Genomic DNA, 24,732 nt, shown 5'->3' with positions numbered 1-24,732 from the left:
TTATAAAGCTTTGTCTTTATTGGAATAAAATATTGGTTTTCAAAGACTTTCAATCAGTTTTGTATCATTTTGTTCTTTTATTGTGAAAAGACGTCAATGGACTTTTCATTTTAAAACATTTTCATTTACTTTTAAATCTAGTCTTTGAGTGAAAATGTTTTTAGTTTTCCTCAAGATTTACTCAAAAAATATGTTATATTTTTAGTTGAGTTTAAGTGGAACAAATGACAAACCTTTAAAGAAGTGAATCAGTAAAAAGATGAAACTCCTGAAAAATAAACTAATGTGACAGTTTTTAAACTAAGCAAATAGTTACATCACAATCATTTAAGAAATAATAAAATATTAGATCAAATGAACTTTCCCAGAGTCAGAATTCTTTCTTTAACATGATGTATACATGTAGATGTTTGACCTTTAAAGTGGCTGCAGTTCTTGGACAGGCTGTTGTTGTGCTCTTGAGCAGGACACACAATCACTGTGGACCCTGTGGCTAAAACTAATCTTGTATGAAGGTATAAACCTTCCCCGAGGTCACCTAATGTCTTGTCATGGTGAGCTGTTTGTGTAAGTGTCCTCGAACGTCTGCCATGACTAAGCAAACTTGTTGTGCCCAGAACTGCACGTACTATCTGTGTTTAAGGCCAAGAGGCACGTCTGGTTTAGGGGGCGGGACATCCAAAAGTATAAAATGGAAACATAGGCTGTATTACACAGACTTGTGTGGAAAGACAACCGTTGGAATGCATGCTGAGCTGTAACTTGTATTCTGCGCTACTGATTGAATAAAATACCTCTTCGAAAGAACCTATTCTCTTGAGAGTCATTTTGAAGTCTCGGACTGGAGTAGAAGCTTATGATGAGAACCATCTCGACAACCCCATGAACTGGAACCTGAAGCCGAAGGCGGCGACGAGTGTCTGAGAGAAGAGCCGAGTGATGCTTTGGAGCCGAGTGTGAGCCGGGAGCTGATGAAGCCTCTCAGGCAGCAAAAGAGGCACCAGGAGCCACCGTTTCCACGCTCCGGTCTTATTGTGTAACAGCTGGGAACATCTGCCGCCGCCCCCCCCCCCTCCAACACAATTAAAAAGTACAGTATGATTACAAATTATAAACTTAAAAACACAGAGTCACAATAGTAAAATAAACCTGCACAAATGGGTTTAGATGCAACTTCTACACGTCTGACCAACTGACACCAGGACGAGCCCTTTGCAAACATCTCCAAAAGTCTTCATTCGAAAAAGGTCTCTGTCTTGTAGCAGCCGACCAACGCCGTCCAACGCCGTCCAACGCCAACCATCAGTAATGTTGAATAATATGAAATAATTCTAAAATTACACCTTTTTTTTAAAGGATCTATATCATGCTATTTTAGCCATTCCAAAGTTAAGTATAGGCATTTATATGAATGATTGTACCTCTACCGCTATGGAGCACTCATTTTTGTGATAAATATAAGTGTTTTCTGGAGGTATTTTTCAAACCCGGAAGACACAACGCTTCGATTCAGTTAACTCCGCCCCCTCTCTCCGCACAAACAACTTTACCGTAATATAAATAAACAACAATAAGTGAAGTTACTTCACGATGCAGTTATATGGAGTTGACATCTGCAACACAGCTTCATAAATGGCTAACACACATGCTAATAAGCTAACACACGTTTGGACTGACTCACCGCTCTGGTCCATCGCTGTTTACATTATGGGACTCGCATTGGTTATAAAAGTTAATCCTTTGATTCAGGCGAAGGTTCACCAAACATCCATCAGTGACAGTCACAGAAAAACAACCAGAATAAGTTGCAACGAGCTCCATCTTCAGCTGCAGCGCAAACATGACTGATCTGTTCAGACGCTCAGGGAATGTGTTTGTTTTGGCCACAGCTGACCTGGAAGCACCTCGGGCACATCCTTTTTTTTTTTTTTTTTTTTTTTTTTTCTCTTTGCATCTCTCTTACGACAGAAATAATGAAAACGCTGTTTTACAAATTAAAATCAGGCCGTAAGCATATGTAACCAGGTGGTTAAATATTGTTTTACTGCTACGAGTTTCAAAGTTCCTACCTGCCCATGAACGCACCGTCACTCTCCGCCCGCACTACTGATTGCGCGATTACAAAAAGGTGCGCGCTTAACGCCGGGCTCAGACCAAGCGGCAAAAAAACGCTTTCCGTCGCTCAGCTTGCTCTACTTCCTTCGCCAGCCCCCCTTGTGCAGGAGCGCGTGGAGGTGGGTTTGAGACGCAGCTTTTGCGCATGAGCCAATTACGCACAGGTGTCTGTCAGATCTTGTTCTGTGGTTGGTGGCCGCCGCCGGAAATGGCTCTGTATTTGCATAGCGTTGACATTTTTTTAACGCTAGTCTCCGCTCCGGCCGCCCGTATCTCGCCGCTCTCCTGTGGATTTCCGGAGGCTTCTTTCCGGTCGCCAGGCAGCATAGGGAATGAATGGAAGCTCGCTGCTCCCCTCTCTTCCGCCGCTCTAGGTCTGAGCCCGGCGTGAGTTGGTTAGTGTCGGGGCTGGTATGCTGGCGTGTGGGCGCCTTTCTCGGGAGTAACGTTTCCAACTTGTGTCATTTTAAAACTATTTGTCTGTGCACTGGTCTAATTTGAACTGTTTGGTTAGGGTTTTTGTGGAGTTTGCTGGGCTGATGCTGCCCCTCAGAGGTGCCCTGAGCCCCCTGTTTGTGCTCCTTCTGTCGGCCTAAGGTAAATGTGTCTGTTATACAGCCTAGGTTCAGCTAATTGACAGTTAACTGATGTTTTGCTAGCTCCGAATTTGCCAAATAATCCTGTAACTCAAAGCACTTAAAGCACTACAGCACCTTTAGCTGGCTTATGGGGGATTTGTTTGCGTTTGTTTTCTATTAACGTTTTTCATTTGATTTATTAACATTTAGTTGTTTGTTTTGTGAATATTTTCTATTGGTTTAAATTCCTCATTTACTTTAGCTATGTTTTAAGTGTTTGTCTTTGGTTATGGAAGGGCTATGTTTTAAGCAACTTTAATAAAAATTGAACTACAATGTAAAATAAAAGAAATTTATATTTTTACTACCTCTGCTTTGGTTCCTTTTGTTACCACACTTACCTCGGGCATTGGGTTGGTTTAAATGGGGAACCCCTAGCCTAGCCCCGTGGTTACACATAGAATTAAGACATTACATTACAGACGTCGAGCACTTCCGTTCCGCTGTTACGACACAACTGAACACTCAGTCGTTCACGAGGAGAGGGCAGCTCAGCTGCTCAGAGAGCAGGATTCAGGAGGATTACTGAGAGCTGCGTGAATGAAGCCACAAACAACTCTGGGGGTGTTTTTGATAAGGAAATAGCATAACAACATGGCTAAAAGCTCTAAAAAGTCGATTTTGCATGATATAGGACCTTTAACCATGGCTCCTGTCAGTGTGACCGGCCTGTCCGTTTGGATAATCAGCAGGAAGATTCACTTTGGTGTATTTTTTGTTTTCGTGTAAAGTCAGTTTGTTTAGTTGTGCCCCATAGACTCCCATTATGAATGCAGACTTTAAGAGACCCCCTCCCCCCATTATACAAAGCCCGAAAAATATTTTTTCTTACGCTTGCCTTTTTTCTGCATCAAACTGCTCACAATTATGCAAAATGTCAGATTTGTTTTGTTTTTTTTACTAAATGACCACATTTTCAGTGTATCCTGAAACCAAGGCTTTACATTGGTATTGACATGTAACTTATCGACTCAATAATGTTCGGACACATTTCACTTTGGCTGAAATCATTGTGCCCGGTTCACCCACATGAATAATCAGTGGGAAGATTAAGTTTGGGACAGTTTTTGTTTTGGTCTAATATCAGTTTGAACAATAGTTACTCCCATAGTGTCACAGACGTGTCCCATTGACTTACATTGAATCAGCAGATTTTCACCCGCCTGCAACATGAAGTGAAAACATATATTTGTTCTTTTACTGCCCATTTTCTGGCAGCAGATCCGTCTCATAATCAGAATTATGAAGTTTTGCATTTTTTTTTCAAAAAGAACATTTTTTCCCACCCCAAACATTGTCCCTGAATGCATCTTTTTGACGACTATTTGAGATTCCCACACATTTCCCACGGCCTGCAACCTCCGCCAGGATCCTGTTTGTGGACTTCAGCTCTGCCTTCAACACCATCCTCCCTGGACTGCTACGAGACAAGCTCTACCAGCTCAGCCCGACTCCCTCTGCAGGTGGATCACTGACTTCCTGACGGACCGGAGACAGCACGTGTGGAACTCCTCAGGGCTGTGTACTTTCCCCCTGGTTCTTCTCCCTGTACACAAACTGCTGCACCTCCTGTCACCAGGACGACACCTCCCTCATCGGGCTCATCTCGAACGGTGATGAGTCGCCTCCAGGAGAGCCGTGGACCGGCTGGCGTCAACAACCTGGAGCTGAACGCCCAGAAGACAGTGGAGATGATCGTGGACTTCAGGAAAGACACAGCCCCGTGTGGTCCATCCTCACCTCCTCCATCACCGTGTGGTCCATCTGCTGAGAAGGTGGTTGACTGTGAGCTCCATCTCTCCAAGTCCTGTTCACCTCCAGGACACGGAGGCGTGTGTGTCGGATCACAGCTGACCCTTCTTACCCTGGACACGGACAATTCACCCCCCTCCCCTCAGGCAGGAGGCTACGGTCCATCCAGACCCATAGATCCGCCACTTGAACAGTTTTTTCCCACAGCCGTCAGACTCATGAACGATAAAGACCTAATAACTCAGGACAGACTGTAATCTGCTCTATTGCACTATGTGGTTTGTCCACACATAGAACCATGGCACCTCTTCACCTCACCTCACCTATATCACTTTATATCAATTTATACACCATATGTAAATCCAATCCTGTTGTTCTATGTCAATTGTTGTCTACCATATTTTACCTCTTATTATTATCTTATTTATTTTAATATTCCTATGCATGCCCCTAAAGCCTTATAGTTTAAAGTTTATTGCTTATTTTTGTCTAAACTGTGTTATGTGTGTTTTGTGTTTAATCTTGCACGTCTAGTTTGTGAACCTGTTTACAAGCAATGGCAAAAAAAACTATTCTGATTCTGATTCTCTTCTGCACCGGCCTGTAGGAGCCTTACTTACTAAAGTAACAGTATTTGGAATCGTATACAAGTGTCTGTCCTTGACAAATTGATCCCAAACGTCTTACCACAAAGTCTTTATATGTTGGTGAATGAGTGATTTTGCTTCAGATTTCCCTAAATTGACATTTATAGAAATATCCCCTGTGAGGGCACTTTTAGCCAGCTTGTCAGCTCATTCCCTTCAACCCCCACATGTGAAGGGACCCAGCAGAATCAATAACTATCAATAAATATCAATAACTATCAATAAGTAGATCTTGGCCACGGTGAAACCAGACTGCAGACTGTGCAGAGCAGCCGCAGAAATCTGGTTGCTTTGAAGAATGGTGCTTCTTCTTCTTCTTTGGTTTATTGGCAGGCGGTGACCAACAGCTTAGGTGTATAGCGCCACCTACTGTGTCTCGTTACTTCAGGTCACATTCTAGTTTTGTGAACGGTCGTGTGAAAAAGCTCTGTCCCTTTGAAGAAACCCATGGGTGCCCTCTTACTTTTCTATCACCTCTGTCCAACATCATGTGCCAGAAAATGACACAAATATCCCATGATTTCACAGCATTGAACTATATATTAATAAAATCATAAAATCTTTTTCTACATTTTAATGTGTCCCATAAGCAGAAAACAAATACATCATGGTTTATGTCTGTACATACGCCTCATATATAAACTAACTTTGGCCCCAAAACAAGTTTCATTTTGTGATGTCACAACATCGTAAACTACAACGGCGTATTAAACACAGACCGTAAAATGAATCTGTGTACCCTTCGATCATTAGTTATTCCGTTTCAAAATAAAATCAGAAAAACTAATTATGTGGTTGTTTTATTGTATTTCCATTTTCTAAATTAAATTGGAAAGGCAAAAAATTCTAAATAAAATATTGACCCATTTCTTTGCTATGCAGTGGAAACAAACACTGCTAAAACAACTTCCGTTATTTTGTTCACTACTGCTTCGGTTTGATTTGCTACTGGAAATGATGAGTAACTTTTTCTCTGCCTCTCTCTCCCTCGCGCAAGAGGGAAACAAAAACAAACTTAAGCAAAAGAGGTCGAGCTTCAACGCGATCTCCTCTGTAACCGTTGTTTATTATGTCATTATATTATCATGCTATTCACGTAGCCCTGGCGCACACTGATCATTACATTAAACATAATCAACAGCAAATATGACCAGACCAACTACAGCTGTAACATCAGTCCTCGTGGCGGAAACGGCAGTATGTTGCAGGTGCGTTTCTCCGAGTTGAACCTCCTCATCAACACATCCTTCAACTCAAACTTGAATTCATGAGAGTGAGGTCCTTTTCAGAAGCAGCTGAATGAGCTGGGTCTTGCGTCTGTGCGATGCAACGAAAACACATTTCTGAGCGTGGAAAACGACCGGACTCTGGGGCTGTAGAACGAGCGCCTGTACCCCCACACTCCCCCCCACACTCGCGCCACCGTTTGTACCATGAATATGGCTCGGTCAGTGCTTTGGCCACCTTCACTAAAGCTCCAGTGTCTGAGTGTAAAACGCACGCTTGGAACGCGGGCTCTTTTCGGCTTCAGCGCTTTGTAGTAAAACACACACGAGCACCTGAGCCTTTGCCTCTCACGAGCCGGGACGGGAAATGAGCATAAAGAGGCCGACATCGTGGACTCTCAGAGCGGAGGATGATCGTTAATGCTCCTCTATCATATCAGCTATATTTTATTTTGTGCCCAGACAACACGGGAGCCGTGCGCAATTGCGCACGAGCGCAGCTTAGAGGGAACCGTGCCAGAGAAAGAGAGAAAGGGATGAAATGCCGCCGGTCCCCTCTCTCCGTGTCAGGGGAGGAAATAGTTACTTGTTGTGGAGTTTGGGCTGGTCTCTAATCAGGCAGAAAGCGCAAAAGTAACATGGCGCAAATGAGTGATACGTAGCCGATCTTTTCCCAATTTGTAGTGGCTTCTCGTGGTTATACGGCGTAAACCTGCGTATCACGTAGACGACACCACATCTGTGTCTGGGGGGGCACAAGCATCTTGGGGGACGGGCACGGCCCCCTATGGCCCGCACATAGCGACGGGTATGGAGACGCACAGTGTCTGCCCAGCTTTTTAAGGTTGTTTTCCAAGCAGAATCTCCTCACGGATATTTCTGAGCAAACATTCCCTCCGTGGTAATATATAGCATCTCTGATCTCTGCATGTGTTGCCCAATTTTTGAAAAGTATATGCATAAAACTTTCCAAACAAGTGTAGGAGCGGCTCTGAACTGAGGTCTCTCCTCACTTCCGGTGTCGCAAACAATAATAAAACGAAATAATAGTAACGTCATAATTTTGGGGGGAATTTAAAACAACTAGAGCCAAAACAAACACCTTGACATTGATATATACACAATTTCTTTTTCTAATTCAAGTTTAGAAAGGGAAAAAAAAATAAAAAAAAATGGTAATGTTGTTTTTCTGATTTTATTTTGAAACGGAATAACTAATGATCGAAGGGTACACGGATTAAAATGCTTTCAAAATGAATCGTCCATTTACGGGATTTCACAATATAGTGGCTAAAACCCACTGGTACAAAACTCTGATTCAAATTCTTTGAAAAACAGTATTTTATTCTAAGAAAGACAAAATTAAGACGCTGAAAAAGCAACAAAAAAGTTACAAAGATGAAAAAAAATGGAGGATGAAAAGTAATGAAAAAGCAACAAAAAAGCGTCAGAAACAAAACAAAAAGTTACAAAAATGTGACAACGTTTGTAGGCCTTAGCTTTCAAATGAGGGGTCACACTGGTCTATTCATAGGCTGTAAACTCCAGTCAAGAAGCTTCTAGATTTAAAGGGGGGGCGCTCGTGAGCAGTAATGGAGTAGACGTGTTTCCACAAGGCTCCGTTGCCGTCTTCGACATTTTGCTCTTTTTCGCTACACCAACTCGTCAACTTTATGCCCACCCATAGTCCGAACCATCGTAGGACCCAACCTGCAAGATTTTCGACCATGAAACCCAAGAGTGGTGACTCGAAAACTCCAACCTCGGCGTCCTCGGCTAGTGCTAGCAATGAAGCTATATTAGCTGCTGTCAATAAATATGGTGCTGAGCTAGCTAAAGTTTCAACGCAGGTGGAAGAGTTGAAAGAGTCTGTGGAGGGCCGCTTGTGCACAGTTGAGACTCATTTATCCACTTTGCAGAGTGAGCATAGTCAAACTGAACAACGCATGGACAGAGTGGATGTAGTTCTCTCCGATGCGGACGTTCGCATCTCGGCATTGGAAGCTGGCTATCAAGAGCTACAGGAGGAAACTGGCAAGCTCAAAGCTAAGCTGAATGATCTAGAAGGGCGCTCGCGCAGGCTAAATATCAGAATTGTGGGAATTAAAGAGGGAGAAGAGAAGGGTAAGCCCACAGACTTTGTGACACGGCTGCTACCTGAGCTGCTTGGGCCAAACAACCTCACCAAGCCCATCAAAATCGACCGCGCCCACCGCAGCCTCAGACCGAAGCCTCTCGATCACGAGCGCTCGCGGATGATCATTGCGAAAGTCCACAACGATCGTGACCTGGCCAACATCCTCAAACTTAGTAGAGAACAGGCTCCACTCCACTACCACGGCAGCAGAGTCTTCATCTTCCCGGACTACACGGCGGAGGTCTCATCACAGCGTAAAGCCTTCAACAGCGTGAAGAAACAGCTGTCTGATGCCGGTGCAAAGTGCTCATTGCGTTTTCCGGCCAAACTTCAAGTTGTCTACAACAGCAAAGTTGAGCTTTTCAGCACACCAGCGGATGCAGAAAGGTTTGCCAGATCCTTGACTGATAGTGCATAACTGGTAAATGTAGCATATTTAAGTGCATTTCACCCTTCCCAAATGGGCACATCGACACTTTGTTACTATGTGTGTAGCGTTACGTGTAATTTCATGTTATATTAGAAGACGGCACGGTTCTGTTTCCTATGAGCAGTAATGCAAATGTGGTAGTCTCGCTAACCAGACTCCGCTTCTTTACAGAAGAGGTTCTGGCAACGCTCCATTGCGCGCTTTCAAAGGAAGTGACGCAGCGATATGGAGCCTACCGACCAATCAGAGCAGCTCCCTGAACGGGCGTCACGTTGTTGCACCTTTGTTTTGTAGTTTTTCAACACAAGCAACCACTTCCCGTAATGCTCCGGTATGCTTGTATTCTTAAGTTTTTCTGACATAAACGACAGAAGTCATTTACTGAACTCCGTGTGGCAGAGCGCCATTGTTAATGTCCGAATGACGTCACATCCGCTATGTTCTCATTGGCTGCTATGCGCTTCGGTTGTCCCACATTAGTCCCGCCTCAAGCAGTAGCTTTTCTACGACAGGGTCGCCAGACTAGTCTCCTGTTTAATAATTAATAAACATCGGAGATTAGTCTGGATGCCAGGCTACAAATGTGGTATCTATTACCCAGCAGTCTCCCAAGTGTTAATGGGTTTTGCCGCTTTGTTTTTGTTTTTTTTGCGGCTTGTTTTGTTTTTCACTTATATATTTTTTTCTCTTTGTTTTGTTTGTATTGTTCACCTGCCAGTGCCATCGTCTATACATCAGTCTATATACATTTCTTTTTTCTCTCATTGAATGCAAGTTGATTCTTCTAGGTCAGGTTTGAGTCATATCACGCTCACATCATGGAATTGTAGAGGCTTGGGGAAGGCTCTTAAAAGAGGAAAAGTGTTTTCACATTTGAAGTCTTTATCTTCTGATATAATTTTCTTGCAGGAAACACATATTCACCCCACAGAACAGAGACGTTTGAGGGCACTATGGATATCCCAAGTTTATCAATCCACCTTTTCCTCAAAGGCGAGAGGAGTTGCCATCTTAATTCGTAGAACCATACCTTTTGTATTCAAGTCTATGGTGTCTGATCCTGGTGGGAGATTTGTCCTTGTAACAGGTACCATTAACTCAATGCCATTGGCCCTTTTAAATATCTATGCTCCTAGTTTTGATAGTCCAGATTTCTTTTGTAAGGTTTTTCGTCTTGCTGCTGATCAGAACAACCATAACATTATCATTGGGGGTGATCAGAGGTAATATTATCTCGTATCAGTCTTTTCATAAAAAGGTTAAACAAAAGCGCATGTCTGAAATTGATGGTCAACTCCCTGTGTTGGAGGAATTATATCGTATTTCAAAATCAGATGATATTCTAAAAAGTTTGCAACTATATTTGCAAGCTTAAACAAAAGCATTTCGAACTCAGGGACAAAGCTAATACTATGTTGGCCAGGCAGTTGAAAGGTGTCCAGGCCTGACCGGGCTATTTACAAAATTGTATCACCTATTGGGGAAATAATAACTGATCCATTACAGATTAATGACATATTCTATAATTATTACAGTGACTTGTATACCTCCAAGTCATCGTCATCAAAGGAGGACATAATTAATTTTTTTGATAAATTAGATCTACCCATGTTGAGTGAAACTGCGATGAACCAGCTGGATGCTGACTTTACATTAGAAGAGATTAAAGCTGCCATTCGTTCATTTCCAAATGGTAAGGCCTGTGGTCCTGATGGATTTGGCATTGAATTTTATAAGGCTCATATTGATAAACTTGCCCCATTATTGTTGCGCATGGTTAATTCATCTGTGAAAAAAGGGTCATTTCCGGAGACATTCTATGATGCAAACATCTGTCTTTTATTGAAGAAAGGAAGAGATGAAACAAATGTTTCTTCTTATCGTCCTCTTAGTCTGTTGAATAGCGATCAAAAGATTATAGCTAAAGTCCTGGCTAACCGGTTGAGTGAACACATTGGCACTTTAATTGATAGTGACCAAACTGGTTTTATACCAGAAAGGTTTGGATTTTCAAACACCCGCCGACTTTTGAATATTATGTATTCGAATGAATTACCATATTCCGCTGTTATCTCCCTAGACGCCCAGCAGGCTTTCGACCAGATAGAGTGGGACTACATGTTTACTGCGCTTAAGAAATTTGGCTTTGGTGATAGATTTATGACTATCGCAAGAATGTTGTATGCACAACCCAGATCTTGTGTACTCACTAACAATAATAAGTCCCTTCCATTTTTATTACATCGTGGTACTAAAAAACATAGGTGAGAGGCAACAGACAAGGCTGTTGCCTCTCACCTATGTTTTTTACTCTGGCACTCGAACCACTCGCTATTGCCATCAGGTCAAGTCCTGAAATTGTTGGATTTAGAAACAATGTTTATGAATGCACCATTGGTTTATATGCTGACGATGTTATTTTGACTTTGTCTGATATTAGACAGTCTATCTCACCTCTTCTTGAGGTAATTAGAGAGTTTGGTAAATTTTCTGGCTTTACTATAAACTGGGAGAAAAGTGTACTCATGCCTCTTACAGATGATCTCGACAAAAATTTTCTGGACAATTTACCCTTTAAAATTACAACTGAGCACTTTGAATATTTGGGGATTACCATAGGAATCCCAAGCTTATTTTCAAACTAAATTTTACAGAGCTGTTAAATAAACTTAGAGGTATGATTGACAAGTGGAAATTGCTTCCAATTTCTTTAATTGGACGAGTAAACATTGTCAAAATGGTTATTCTTCCTAAATTTATATATTTATTTCAGAATTTGCCAATTTTTCCTACAGCATCGTTTTTTAAATTAGTTGACTCTCTTCTTATCTCGTTCATTTGGGCGAACAAGACTCCCCGCATTTCTAAAGCACATCTCCAAAAACCCACAGCAGAAGGTGGTCTGGGTTTGCCCATTATGAGGCACTACTACTGGGCCTGCAATGCCAGGGCTTTGGTTTTTTGGTGCCAGGGCCATGAAGATGCAGGGGACCCAAAGCCATGCTGGCCAGCAATTGAATCTTATTATTGTGAATCTGCGTCTGGTGTGTCGTTGCCTACTTTATTATTTAGTAAACCTGATATTCCTTTGAAAATATTTAAAAATAATTTTGTTTTACGTAACTCTTTAAAAATGTTGAAGCAAATTAAGAGGATCTTGTGTCTCCTGGATCTATCCATTTATGCCCCCATATGCCAAAATCCAGCATTTAAGCCAGCCATGTTGGATCCTGTTTTCAGTCAGTGGTCAAACAAAGGTATACTTTTAATTAAAGATCTTTATGTCAATAATCATTTTGTATCTTTTGCTCAGTTGCAATTAAGGTTCAATCTTCCGCCTAGTCATTTTTTTAGGTATTTGCAGATTAGACATTTTGTACGACAATCTTTTACCCATCTTGACAAATTGCCAGTGCAACATGATTTTTATGAGTTTTTGAGAAAACCTCCAACATCCAAGCCTTTGATTTCTCACTTTGTCGATCTTTTCTCTAAACCAACATCATCTAACCATATAAAAGAAGCTTGGGTTACAGATGCAAGTGCCCAGATCTCAGTTGATTTATGGGATAGAGCTTTAAATGGGATTAAATTATGCTCAATAAATGCCAGACTCCAGCTAATACAGTTTAAAGTCATACATCGTTTACATTATTCTAAAACTAGGCTACATAGACTTTTCCCTTCGATTTCATCATTGTGTGACAAATGTAAAGCAAGTGATGGTACGCTAGGACATTTATTTTTTTTCTGTCCCACTCTTAAAAACTTTTGGTCACAAATTTTTATTTTGTATAGTACCATATACAAGCAAGCGATAACACCTAGCATTTTAATAGTGATACTTGGTTGTTCAGATCAAACTTTGTTATATTCTAAGTCCCTACAACAAGCTGTCATGTTTGGCATGATCATTGCAAAGAGGGTCATTTTGAAGGAGTGGAAGGCCACCACGCCACCTAGTTATTACATATGGTTGAATGATATGATGTCTTGTCTGTACCTCGAGGAGATTCGATATAATTTGTCTGGCAAACATGATAAATTTACAAAAATATGGGGATCCTTTATTGAACATATCAAACAGAAGAGGACTCAACCTGCGCACTCTAAGGACTGAAGGACAGTTGCTTTACCCTATAAGTATTTAATCTAGTGGTATGGACTGATAAGAAATATTTGCTGTACGGCACTGGCAGTGTTTGTGTTTTCTATTTTTTTAAATGAAAAATTGAATAAAAAAAGTATTAAAAGAAGCTTCTAGATTTGTGTAATGAGGAACTGGAGAAAATGTTGTTGGTTAAGAGGTTAAAAAGTGTCAAATCAGTGAAAAGCTTTACATTCACTAAACACTAAAACATCAGCGAGTCTGAAACATGAGTTTGAAAAACAGTCGACTTAATAAGTCTCTGTGAACGACACAAACAGGAATGAAAAAACACATGAGGAAAACAGCACAAGGCACAAGGCAATGAAGACACTATTTACATCAGGAAGATTTAGATGAAGATTTACATTCTATGACCTCCCTTAAAAACATCAGCATCAGTATTTGTAAAACATACGTCTCTGTGAACGACACAGACATGTTCATGTCATGAAGCACATTTGATCTGAAAAGATCTGAAACAAACTCATCACAGCTGTTCCTCTCCAGTGTGGATCCTCTTCATGTGGTCTTTAAGGTTGGATGACCGAGTAAAGGTCTTCTCACACTGCTCACATCTGTATGGCCTCTCTCCAGTGTGGATCCTCATGTGGTCTTTGATAATGAATGAGTGAGTAAAGGTCTTCTCACACTGCTCACATCTGTATGGCCTATCTCCATTGTGGATCCTCATGTGACATTCAAGAAGCTGTGGCCGACTGAATCTGTTACCACACTGCTCACACTCGTACGGCTTTAGTCTATCATGGACTCTCTTGTGTTGCCTGAGAACTGGGAGCTGACTAAATGACTTCCCACACTCATCACAGCTGTATTCCTTTTCCCCAGCATGTAACTTCATGTGGTCTTTCAGGGTGGATGATCGACTAATGGTCTTGTCACACTGCTCACAGCTGTATGGCCTCTCTTCAGTGTGGATTCTCATGTGAATTTTCAGAACTGCTGACTGAGTAAACACATGTCTACACAGGCCACACTCAAAGGGCTTTTCCCCAGTGTGGATCCTCATGTGTGTTTTGAGACTGGATGATTGATTAAAGGTCTTCTCACACTGCTCACAGCCGTATGGCCTCTCTCCAGTGTGGATTCTCATGTGTTGTTTAAAGGGGGGGTATTATGCAAAATCGACTTTTTCAAGCTTTACATCATGTTATTAAGTCATTCCCTCATTAAAACCATGCCTGAAGTGTTGCCTTGGCACATTCACATTATTTTCGAGTAATCTGTAAAAACTCTGATGGCAGCCATTTTAGGGATAAAACGCCTGATTCCTTCAGGGAACACCCTCGACCTCCAAGATACGCCTCCGACCTTTCGTCACCAGCCGAGTAACCAACCACTGCTCCTCAGCAGAACCCCCCCCCCGCACTGTGTAGCCCTAAGATGTAAACAGAGTCATCATGGAGGATTAGCTTCATGTGTTGTGAACCGGAGCCACAGCAGACTTTTACAAAGACACACATCAGTGTTTCTGTTACCGAAACACCCAGGATTAAAACCCGTGACAAGAACACTTATTTCAGTGTCTGGTTCTGCGCTGGGCCTTGATGATGCACAGAGCCTCCGGAGAAAGCTAATGCTAAGCTAAACCTCGAGTCATCACGTGAAAACGAGAAATATGCACACACAAAGTCAATAAAACCACCACACACATAAAGAACCGTTTAACAATGATCACACACGGAGCCTGGCTTGTTGATTTGGAAGTTTATTGCTCACATTTCATCTACAATGGGTCATAGCCGAGTGACTTTCTCCCGGAGCTAACAAGCTAGCCGCGACAAGCTAACGGGAAAATTCACTGAATACAAGCAGCATATTATGCATTGAAAACGTCACTAAAACAGGCAACTGCTTGAAGCAGCCTTTATGACGATCACACACGGAGCCTGGCTTGTTGATTTCGTAGTTTATTGCTCACATTTCATCAACAGTGAGTCGTAGCCGAGTGGTTTTCTCCCGGAGCTAAGGCACTATTAGCCGCGACAGGCTAACAACCTTCACCTTCACAACATTAATTGAAAACAGGCAGCATATTATGCACACGTCAATAAAGCAGGCAACTACTCGAAGCAGCCTTTACGATGATCACACAATGAGCCTGGCTTTACACATTTGTGGTTTATTGCAGACTTTTCATCAACAATGAGCTGCAGTCGATTATAACAAGCTAACGGGTAACCTCGAAAAACCACTGTCCACCTGCACAGATAATGTCCGTCTTTTGAATCGTATGGGCTCCTGCAGATCCTGGTGTAGTCCATGGGGGTATAGTTACAGATCCATAGGGCATGGCAGTTGCAAAGAGAGAGCCTCCAAACAGCAGTTATTTTTCAGGCAAGAGCCCCTTCCAAGCGTCCGGTGTGGTAGGTTCGTCTCCAAATAATATCCGGTGTGGCCATTGTTCACAAAGTGATAAACAGTAGCTCCTTTCCAACAATAAAAATTAAAATGCACCAATCGTAGTTTCAATACTGTGGAGACAACGAGCGGAGTGTTGTTGTGATGCCACAGACAGCGTGTTGAGGGGGCGTGTCGCAAAGGGTCAGAGGTTCTTAAAGAGACAGAGGCCTATTTCAAGCCATTTGCTACCGCCATTTTGAAAGAGCAATTTTATAAAAGGCAGTTATTCTAATTTACTGCATTGACAGACCAACAGAAGGTTTCGTCATCATTGTAGTGTGCTATAGACTGGTGCTATGTGGCTGAAAAAAGCATAATACCCCCTCTTTAAGATTGCCTGATTTAGTAAATCCTTTCCCACACTGCTCACAGCTGTATGTCTTTCCCTGTGTGCGGGGAGTCTGCAGAGGCTGAGCTGGGTCCATTTCTCTGCAGACAGAAACAGGAGTTAGTGTCTGTGGAAGTTTAAAATATGACCGAAAAACTCCCAGAGAGAAGTGGATCGTGTCCAGAGCCAGATTTATTAACACGAGCAACAATCAGGAGAGCACAAAGTCAGAGGCGACATGCTGCATTCAGAGCACTTCCCATGTCTCTCTCAAGTCCGTCCGCATTCAAGCATTGAGGTCCACATATCATTATATAGTTGTTACAGCCCTTGTATACGTAGTCATTCAAACAGTTAACATTCAATTCTGAGGCAGCTGAGATACTGTCCTTGGGTCTCAGAACAAATTGTGCATAGTTTAGTGTCAAATTAACCCTAGCATTGTTTATTGTTTATTGTTTATTGTTTATTGTTTATTGTTTATTGTTTATTGTTTATTGTTTATTGGTAAGGAACCCCATTAGATACCACCGTAGTGGTTGCTAGTCTTCCTGGGGTCCAGGATTAAAAAGCATTTACAATAAAATAACATGCATTAAAACAAAAAAGGCACAACAGTAATACATGACAAGATATAATACATATGTTGTTAAACAAGGTTATAAACAGAATAATTAAAATATTATCTCCACATGTTGTGTCACTCACATTATTCTGTAAAACACTAAATGTAGTTTGACCTGGTGTGACCCTCCCCCTCCCTCTGTTCTCATTCACACATACAGTATCACCCCTCCCCCATCAGCTCACTGTGAATCAGCAACAAACTCCAAAATTAGCTCTGTGTGGAAAGCCCCTCCCCAAAGGAGCCCCCCCCTCACCTCTGTGGATGAAACCTCTGCTGCCCCCCCTCCTCCTCCTCTTTCCAGCTCATTGTTCCTGCTCCACACCTAAAGCTCTGGTTGGTCAGGCCTTTGAGAGTCAATAGTCGGCTTGCAGATTAAACAGATTCAAAGGAAGTTTTCTCTGCACAAATTTAACCAGGCTCTATCATGACTTGTTCACAGAAAATATCGACAATGTTGGCCCTCTCTACTCGGAGCTACATGCCTGCTTTCGATGTGAAAACATTCAAACATTCAATAAAACTATATATTTCCCCTCATGTTTGTGTCAGTATCTACAGCTCAAGTTTTAAAGTTTGATTTGCACAAGTTTTCCCAAACATTCTTTCTTATTGCCTAAAGGAGCGAGGCCTCCTTATGATCATCCACATCTACAACAAATGTATGAACACAAAAGAGGAAATGCGAGTGTAACATTGGCCTTTTATGGAGCTAGTTTACCTTTTTTTTATTTTTTTTATTTATTTTTTTATTAAACGTTTATTACAAACTCTCGTGGAGACATAGAATAAAAACAGGCAAGGCAGTAAAATAAAGTAAAATTAAATAAATAAGGCATTGTTCCCATATGTTACAGGTTCAAAAACAATTCAGCAGCATTACAAATTTCTTCCACAGTTTGGTTGGATCTTTTCAGAAAATTCAAGGAGGATAAAAACATACAAAATTCATTTTTAAAACAGCTAACATTTGGCAGTTGCTTTTTCCATTTATTTTTGTGAATGTGGTGTTTTCCCATAATGATGATAAGGTTAATTAAAAGTGAAATGTCCCTTGTCAGTTTGGAGTTATAGATAAGAATATCTTCAATTGTAAATTGTTCAAGATCATTAATTTTATTATTTCACCAGCCATGGACATCCTGCCAGAATTTTCCACTCACTGGGCAAGAGAAGAATAGATGTTCTGTTTGTTCTGGATTTTCATGACAAAATTCACAAGGGTCGACTTCAAAACCAAATCTACCCCTTAATGTCTCCGCAGATGGATAATAATTATTAAGAATTTTAAATTGCATTTCTTTTACTTTGGGTGTGATTGGCCATTTTATAAATGCCCAATAATAAATTACGGCCAAAGATCGAAAGATCTCTAATGAGCCAGTGGTTTAAGGATTTTTGTATTTGATCAATTCTTTCTTTCATATTCAGTTCCTCTCTTTGTTTTTCATCTTTAACCATTTTAACTCCAAGATATTTAACTTCTTCTTTAACAGGGATTGACATTATTTCTGTATCCATACATTCATATAACGAAAGTAGTTCACACTTTTTCATATTTAAACGAAGACCTGAAGCTTTGGAAAAAATTGAAATTATTTGTAATGCATTGCTAACCATAGATTTATCCCTAAGGAAAAAGACAGTGTCATCTGCAAACTGACTGAGGCGAAATTCGTAGTCAAAAAAATGTATGCCCTGAAAATTTGGATGATTTATTATCAGATATGCTAGTAGCTGAGTACATGGAATGAACAGCTTGGGACTAACTGGACATCCTTGTCTTATTCCGCAAGTTATGTTTATTCTAGGTGTTAATCCTGGGTTTAAAGAGACATAACTGTAAATATCGGTATAGAACATTTTGATCACTGAACAAAATGTTTTATCGAATCCAAAATGTTTTAACGTAGAAAATAGAAAATCGTGTTAAATAGAATCGAAAGCTTTGAAATAATCTATAAATAATATCAGGCTTTCCGATTGCAGAGTCGACCGATAGTCCAGCATGTCCAATATTAGTCTGACATTATTATGTATAGACCTACTTTTTATAAATGCAGACTGAGTTTCATTTATTATTGTATCAATTACTGTTTTCAATCTTTCTGCATATATTAGCGCTAATAACTTATAATTGTTGCAAAGCAACGTGATTTGCCTCCAATTGTCTAAATTTGTTATATCTTTCTTTGGTTTGGGGATTAGGGTTATTATACCAGTTTTCATAGTTGGAGTAAGACATCCTTCTTGTATACAGTCGATAAATGCATTCAATACCAATTCCTTTATATCTTCCCAAAAAAACTTTAAGAAATCCGAGCTCAACCCATCAATTCCTGGTGACTTCCCATTTCTCATTTTTTTCAGGGCATTTTCTATTTGTTGCATACTTATTTTGCCTCCTTTTTCTGTCATTCTCCCCAATCCTTTTTATATTACCCTTAATCAGAGTAAAAAAGGATTCACAGTCCTCTTTGTGGAAATTTGAGTTATACAAGTCAGAGTAAAAGAGCTGAATTTCCTCTTGTATTTGGTTTGGGTCTTCTATGACCGTGTCATTTTTTGTTAATTTACAGATTATTTTTTTAGATTGTCTAGACTTTTCTAATCCATAGAAATATGTTGTGTTTTTTTCACCTTCTTCGATCCATTTCGCCCTGGATCGTACGAAGGCTCCACTTGCTTTTTCTAGATAAATTTCATCAAGTTGTTTTTGGAGGGAGTTTAGCTCAGTTAGTTCTTCCTCTGAAATGTTAGTTTTACCACATAGTATGTTGATCCTTTTCAATATTTCTTTTTGTTTTTGTTTACTTAATATTGAGATGCTTTTTCCCGTTTCAATTGCCAGCCTCTTTGTTTCAAATTTAAACCATTCCCACTTTCCTTTATTTGACATATTCATTCCTTTTACTTTTAAACAGAGGGATTTTATTTGTTTGCAAAAGCCATCATTTAATAAAAGTCTATTGTTTAGCTTCCATATATTATCCGAAAAGTGTGGTTGATTAGTTACTAACAAAGATAAGCTTATTAAACAGTGGTCAGTGAGCGGAGATATAACAATCTCACATTTCTGAAAATTATTTCTTGTTGAATGTGAGATTAGCCAGTAATCTAACCTTGAACGTTGGTTCCCATTAGAAGCACTAATCCATGTATATTCTAACTTTGTAGGGTTATTCAGTCTCCAATAGTCAAAAGTGTTGGTTTCAATACAGAAATTGTGTAATACTTTGTTATTTTCAGGTTGCTGGCCTCTAGGAGGTAGCCTATCCAGCCAAGTATTTGGAGCAATGTTAAAATCACCTCCTACAACAATTTTATCAGTCATGTGAGCAGCTTTCCACTCTGTCACCATCCTACCCAGTTTTACATACTTTTGTTGTTCACTTTATTATTATAACCGTATACTGAAAGTACAATAAATTTTTGGTCACATATTTCAATAGCTGCAATCAGCCAGTGGCCATCTGTATCTCCTACGTGACTAATTACTTTACCTGTAAACCTGTTAAAAAGTATCATAACACCTGCCGAATAATTTGTGCCATGAGAATATAAAACATTATCCCCCCCCACTGCTGTTTCCAAAATTTCTCATCTGCTGTACCAGAATGTGTTTCCTGTAAAAAATTAAATTTGCCTTAAGATCTTTACAAAATAAAAAAAAGTGCCTTGCGCTTTGTAAGATTTTTCAAACCCCTAACATTTAAAGAAGTAAACAAAACCAACATTGAACATTAAAAAACAAAAATAGTGCCTAATGAAAACGCTCTTGAATTGACAAAAGCAGTAATGAGCAATTCTGTCCAAAGTATATTAGGACTCAACCAAACCTTCAAAAGTTTCAGTCAAAAAAAAAAAAAAGTGGGCTATTTAATCCTGTCAATGAGTCCTATATCCCGATCTATTCAACAGCCCATAAGAACAGAAGAACAACTTGGATTGTGAAAAGTACCATATCTGCATCAAGGATAAACTTTTTTCCCATCGATGATCGCGTATCCTTCCTTCAAAAAGGCCTTCTTTCCATGGCGCCTCGCTTCATCCACCCGTGGCCACAACTTCTCCCTCGCCTCCCGATCTTCTTTGGAGAAGTCCTGTTTAAAGATGATCTTCTTCTCTTTGCACACTCTGGCTTCCTTCGACATCTTCCACACGTCTTCCTTCACCGTTCGCGAAACAAACTGCATAATGATGGGTCTTGGCATGTTGTTGTTTTGTGCACCTTTTATCCCCAAACGGTGAACGGTGTCAACATTCCGGCGGAGCTCGTCCACGGACATGGGGATCACTCTCGTCAGGATACCTATGACTTCATCTCTGGTCTTCTCATCTTCTTTCTCAGGTAGCCCTAAAAGCCTGAGGTTCCATCTCCTCTTGTATCTCGCTGCCTCCAAAACCTTCGCCTTCAGGGATTTGTTTTCTGCCGCCAGGAAATCAACTTGTCTTTGTAGCTTCTCAATGTTTTCTTTATTTTCATCCGTGGCTCGCTTAATGTCGTCGGTGCGTTTTTCGATGTTCTGTACTTTGTTTTCCAGGGCATCAAACTTTTTCAGAGCTTCTTGAACATTATTCATCCGGACTTCAATGTTCTCCAGCTTCCCATCTAAACCATCAAATCTTTTCATCACAGACTCAATAGCTAGCGTGAAGCTATTGGCATTCTCCTCCTCCCTTACCTTCGCGCCTCTCTTCCTCAACTTTTTAGGTTGCGGACTGTTCACAGGAGTTTGTTCGTCCTCGAGATTAACAAAAGATTGCTCCATTTCTTGAATTTCATTTTCACTCGTATCACTCAGCGCGGGGGTGCCGTAATCATGGTCGACGGTGTTAGCTTCACCAAGTTTATCCATCCTTCCAGTAGTTGGTAGTTTCGGTGTAGTAATGTCTCCAAAAGTTCTCTAATTTGTCAAAAACAATTAAAAATCACTTTTGTCACGATATGGTTTGGTTGATTTTTCTGAAGGTAAAGTTTGGACCTGAAAGCTATTTTTTTTCTACGGAGCCTGCTTGAGACTAAACCGCTCACTCCGCCATCTTGATTTGTCTCCTCAGCTAGTTTACCTTATATGGGCAATTTAAATCAGCGCCCTTGAATTAGTGGAAATAGCTATGTTTCAATTTCCAAACACAAACTCACTAGTTTACCTCATATGGTTCATTCTCGCTTCAGTTTCAGCCCAAAAGTGTGATTAATGTCGCAGCAGAGCGGAGTTAGCGTTAGCCCTGATGCCTGAGCACCGCTAGCATCACAGCTGCCTCCGCGTGCGACACACGGGTGACTTTTACCGCTGTTTCTCGCGTTATTTTACGGTCTTTGTTTTTCTTCGTCTCTCGCCCCCGGGCGCGCGCAGTCACTCCAGATTATAAAACATCCACGCTCCAACTCCGCACAAATGTGTAAAAAACAAAACAAACAAACAAAAAAGATGTGACTTCCGCCCAGGCCGCGCTGACCCAGAGAGCAGCGGCCTCTGCTGGACAAGGGCGGGAGGACACGTTTGAGATCGTCTGTAAAGTCAGACACTTTCTGCTTTTTGGTGGTTACTGTGTAAAAACTAAACCACATAAATACATAAATTAACCATTTGCAGACATTTTAGGATGTTTTCTAACAGTGTGTATAAAACATTATTTTATACCACTTTATATCACTTATCTACCGCATTAAGTTCCTGGTCCAAGCGGTCTACGATACCCTACAGAGTCCAGCCAATCTCCACAAGGCAAGGCAAGGCAAGTTTATTTGTAGAGCACAATTCATACACAAGGCAATTCAAAGTGCTTCACAGTTGCATAAATATAAGAAAACAAATACAATCAATAAAAACATCAACATAGAATTAATCAATTACAGTAAGAGGCAAGAGTGCAGATAAGATTCTTTCAGTTATATGCATTTTTAAGTCTTGTTTAGATTCGCTCTGTCTTGAGAACTATTTTCAAGTCCTTGTTTGGACTCGCTCTGTCTTGAGCCCTATTTCGCTCTGTCTTGAGCACTATTTTTAAGTCTTGTTTGGACTCGCTCTGTCTTGAGCACTATTTCGCTCTGTATTGACACTATTTTTAGGTCTTGTTTTGACTTGCTCTGTCTTGAGCACTATTTCGCTCTGTCTTGAGCACTATTTTTAAGTCTTGTTTTGACTCGCTCTGTCTTGAGCACTATTTCGCTCTGTCTTGAGCACTATTTTTAAGTCTTGTTTTGACTCGCTCTGTCTTGAGCACTATTTCGCTCTGTCTTGAGCACTATTTTTCTTGCTCGTTCACACAAAGTTACCTAACCTCCTTCTCCTCTGGACATCAACATAAAATTAATCAATTACAGTAAAAGGCAGGAGTGTAGATAAAATACATTCAGTCATATGCACGGGCAAACAGAACTGTTTTCAGCTTGGATTTGAACATTGTCAGAGTTGAGGCCTGTCTCACATCCTCGTGAAGACTGTTCCAGATTTTAGCTGCATGAAACTGAAACGCAGCCTCACCGTGTTTATTATTGACTCTGGGAACCACCAGGAGGCCCCTCCCTGAAGTTCTCAGGGCCCGAGATGGTTCATATGGCTGTAACATGTCAGATATGTACTTTGGTGCTAAACCATGAAAAGACTTGTACACAAGCAGAGCTGTTTTAAAGTCTATTCTCTGAGTGACAGGAAGCCAGTGCAGAAACCGGAGCACTGGACTAATATGGTCGTATTTCCTGGTTCTTGTCAGGACTCGAGCAGCAGCGTTCTGGATGTACTGTAGTTGTCTGATAGCTCGTTTAGAGAGGCCGGTGAGCAGGCCATTACAGTAGTCTAACCTGCTGGAGACAAATGCATGGATAAGTCTCTCTAAGTCTGGTTTTGACACTATTCCTCTGATCTTAGCAATGTTTTTCAGATGGTAAAAAGCTGCTGATGTTATTGCTTTGATGTGGCTGTTTAAGTTCAGGTCTGAGTCCATGATTACTCCTAGATTTCTAACCTGATTTTTTGGTTTTAGAGAGAGAGACTCAAGGTGACTGATAACACTTTGTCTTTGTGCCTGTGGGCCAAAAACAATGATCTCAGTTTTGTCTGAGTTTAGCTGGAGAAAGTTGTTTTGCATCCACAAACTGATCTGTTGGATGCAGTGACAGAGTGTATCTACAGGCCCATGTTCACCAGCCGTCAGTGACACATAGATTTGAGAGTCATCTGCATAGTTGTGGTACGACACATTGTTGCTGTTTATTAGCTGACCCAATGGAAGCATGTACAAGTTGAATAAGAGGGGTCCCAAGATTGACCCCTGGGGGACTCCACAGGTCATGGTAATTTTGTCTGAGACACAGTTGCCAATTTCAACAAAGTATGTCCTGTCCTCGAGATAGGACTTAAACCAATTTTAGAGCAGTACCAGAGATTCCCACCCAGTTTTCTAACCTGTGAAGTAAGATCCCGTGGTCCACTGTGTCAAAGGCAGCGCTCAGGTCCAGCAGAACTAAAACTGAGACCTTACCTGCGTTGGTGTTCATGCGGATATCATTTGTCACCTTGAGCAGAGCTGTCTCAGTGCTGTGATGGGGCCTAAATCCTGACTGGAAAGTATCAAACACATTTTTAGACAGGAGAAAGTAAGTGAGCTGCTGATATACTACTTTCTCTAGGACTTTTCCTAAGAATGGCAGGTTTGATATGGGCCGGTAGTTGTTCATTACCTTGGCATCAAGGCTGCTCTTTTTTAGAAGAGGCTTAATGACTGCAGTTTTCAAGGCCTTTGGAAATGCTCCAGTCTCGAGTAAGATGTTAACTAACTGAGCAAGTTGTGGTAACAAGCTGGTCAGCACAGACTTCAGAAATCTAGTGGGTAATTCATCAAGGCAGCATGTACATGACCTCAGACCGGCGATAACCTCTTCGATTGTTTTGTCAGTAACAGGTGTGAAATGTGTCAGCTCAAGGTGTTCATCTGGTGGCAGAGTTTCTATTTGTGTTGTGGAAATTATGGCATTTTTAATTCTTTGGACTTTGTCATAGAAAAATATTGCAAACTCATTACACTTAGATGTAGAGATTAGTTCTAGGGGCAGTGAAACTGGAGCGTTAGTTAATCTGTTTACTGTGGAAAACAGAACGCGAGAATTGTTTCTGCAGTTTGAGATGATTGTAGAGAAATACTTCTCCCTTGCTCCACGCAAAATATGGTTGAACACACAAAGTACTTCTTTGTAAACCTCAAAATGAACCTGGAGCTTTGACTTGCGCCATTTCCGTTCGGCTTTTCGGCACTCCCT

The 24,732-nt window shown here is 40.9% G+C and overlaps 1 long non-coding RNA gene across 1 annotated transcript in view; it reads left to right on the top strand.

Moving 5' to 3' along the window:
• The window catches only part of LOC306965865, a 121,125-nt gene that overhangs the window by 73,646 nt on the left and 22,747 nt on the right, over positions 1-24,732 (top strand). The gene's annotated exons all lie outside the window — the stretch shown is intronic.

This window comes from Gobius niger, assembly GCF_951799975.1.
Source record: "Gobius niger genome assembly, chromosome: 7".
Taxonomy (NCBI): domain Eukaryota; kingdom Metazoa; phylum Chordata; class Actinopteri; order Gobiiformes; family Gobiidae; genus Gobius; species Gobius niger.
The sequence above is the reverse complement of the archived record's forward strand: the minus strand, read 5'-3'. Positions and strand labels throughout refer to the sequence as shown.